The sequence below is a fragment of the Nicotiana attenuata genome, chromosome 2 (genome assembly GCF_001879085.1).
Source record: "Nicotiana attenuata strain UT chromosome 2, NIATTr2, whole genome shotgun sequence".
Classification (NCBI taxonomy): Eukaryota; Viridiplantae; Streptophyta; class Magnoliopsida; order Solanales; family Solanaceae; genus Nicotiana; species Nicotiana attenuata.
The window spans coordinates 52074386-52077195 of record NC_031990.1 but is presented as its reverse complement, the minus strand read 5'-3'; positions in this window follow the sequence as shown (position 1 = coordinate 52077195).

Here is a 2810-nt window from a genome sequence, read left to right as displayed (position 1 = left end):
CCAATCAGTTCGTGAGGCTGGATGTTTCTGAGCCCAGTCGTGTGTTAGCTTGCACGGTAGCTCGTTCTTCATTATTGGAGCATATCCGTGATCGGCAGTATGATGATCCCCATTTGTGTGTCCTTAGAGACACGATGCAGCGCGGAGATGTCAGGCATGTTACCTTAGATGATGATGGATTTTTGAGATTGTAGGGTCGAGTATGTGTGCCTAATGTGGATGGGCTCCGAGAGTTGATTTTGGAGGAGGCCCATAGCTCCCGGTACTCTATTCATCCGTGCGCCGCGAAGATGTATCAGGATTTGCGGCAGCATTATTGGTGGCGTAGAATGAAGAAGGATATCGTATCATATGTGGCTCGTTACATGAATTATCAGCAGGTTAAGTACGAGCATCAAAGGCCTGGTGGTTTATTTCAGAGGATTGAGCTTCCCGAGTGGAAGTGGAAGCGGATTACTATGGACTTTGTTACTGGACTTCCGCTGACTCGGAAGAAGTTCGATGCAGTATGGTTCATTGTTGATAGGCTGACCAAGTCAGCACATTTCATTCTTGTGGCAGTCTCTTATTCTTCTGAGAGGTTGGCCGAGATCTATATTTGGGAGATTATTCGCCTTCATGGTGTGCCCGTATCTATCATTTCGGACCGGAGTACGCAGTTTACCTCGTGCTTCTGGAGAGCAGTTCAGCGAGAGTTGGGCTCACGGGTTGAGTTGAGCACAGCATTTCATCCCCAGACGGACGGTCAGTCCGAACGGACTATTCAGATTTTGGAGGATATGCTCCGAGCTTGTGTTATTGACTTTGGAGGTTCGTGGGATCAGTTCTTGCCTTTAGCGGAGTTTGCCTACAACAACAGCTACCAGTCGAGCATCCAGATGGCTCCCTATAAGGCTTTATATGGTAGGCGGTGTCGGTCTACGGTTGGATGGTTTGAGCCAGAAGAGGCTCGGTTGTTGGGTACGGATCTGGTTCAAGAGGCCTTGGACAAGGTCAGGATCATTCAGGATAGGCTTCGTTCAGCTCAGTCCAGGCAAAAGAGCTATGCAGACCGCAAGGTTCGAGATGTGGCTTTCATGGTTGGTGAGCGGGTATTGCTCCGAGTGTCGCCTATGAAAGGCGTGATGAGATTTGGGAAGAAGGGGAAGCTTAGCCCTAGGTTCATTGGTCCGTTTGAGATTCTTGACCGAGTGGGAGAGGTGGCTTATAGACTTGCTTTGCCGCCGAGCTTATCAGCCGTCCATCCAGTGTTTCATGTGTCCATGCTTCGGAGGTATCACGGCGATCCAGCCCACGTGTTAGATTTCAGCACTGTCCAGTTGGACAAGGACTTGTCTTATGAGGACGAGCCGGTAGCTATTCTAGACCGGCAGGTTCGTCAGTTGAGAACCAAGAGTTTCCCTTCTATTCATGTTCAGTGGATAGGTCAGCCTCCTAAGGTATCGACCTGGGAGTCCGAGTCCGATATGCGGAGCCGTTATCCTCATCTTTTCCCCGGCTCAGGTACTTCTTTCTTCTGTCCGTTCGAGGACGAACGGTTGTTTTAGAGGTGGAGAATGTAACGACCCAAAGGGTCATCACCTGTTTTAAACAAATTATGTGCTTCCGAGGCCTTGAAAACCTCGCTTAGAGTTGCCTCGGTTTGCGGGCGCAGTCCGGGCGCGTAGCCAGAAAGCCTAAATGTGAAATTCTATGAAAAAGTACTAAATTTTGATGATAAAATGAATAAATTTGACTTTGGTAAACATTTTGGGTAAACACACCCGGACCCGTGATTTGACGGTCCCGGAGGGTCCGTAGGAAAATATGGGACTTGGGCGTATGCCCGGAATCGAATTCCGAGGTCCCAAGCCCGAGAAATGAATTTTTTTGTAAAATTGTTTTCTGAAATTGTTTAAGGAAATTGAAAATGAAATTTGATTAGAAAGCGATGGTATCGGGCCCGTATTTTTGTTCCGGTTCCCGGTACAGGTCTTATATATGTTTTAAGTCCTTCCTGTGAAATTTGGTTGAAAACGGACGTCGTTTGACGTGATTCGGACTTAAATTGGAAAATTTGATCTTTTATGAAGTTTGAAAGAATTCATGGATTTTGAGGTTTAATTCGATGTTTATGATGTTATTTTGGCGATTTGATCGCACGAATAAGTCCGTAGGATGTTTTTGAGGTTGTGGGTATATTTGGTTTGGAGCCCCGAGGGCTCGGGTGAATTTTGGATAGGCCACGGATTGCATTTTTTGAACTTGAAAGTTGCTGGTATAACTGACCTGCAGGCTTCGCATTTGGCTTCGCAAATGCGAAGGTCTTCTCGCAAATGCGAGGTAGCGAGACCTGACCCTCCATCGCAAATGCGATGTATTTCTTCGTGAATGCGAGGGTGCCCCTGTTGGCCTGGGATCGCAAATGCGACCACATGACTCGCAAATGCGGAATTGGGACTCTCGCAAATGCGACACTTCTGGTCGCAAATGCGAAGTCCCTCCTTTTGCTCAGTGTTCGCAAATGCGAACTTGACTTCGCAATTCCCATATCTGAGGGTCGGGGTTCGCAATTGCAAACCCCTATTCGCATTTCCCATATCTGCAACCTGCAATTTTCTATACTTAACCGATTTTAAGTCATTTTTCACACCATTTTCAAAACACAACTCCTTTGGGCGATTTTCCAAGAACAAATCTTCTTCCAAATCAATTGTAAGTTAGTTTTTACTCATTTCTTTCAATCATTTACATCTTTTAACATGATTTCAACCTAAAATCAAAGATTTTCATGGGAGAAATTAGGTATTTTGGGTAGAACCTAGGTTTTT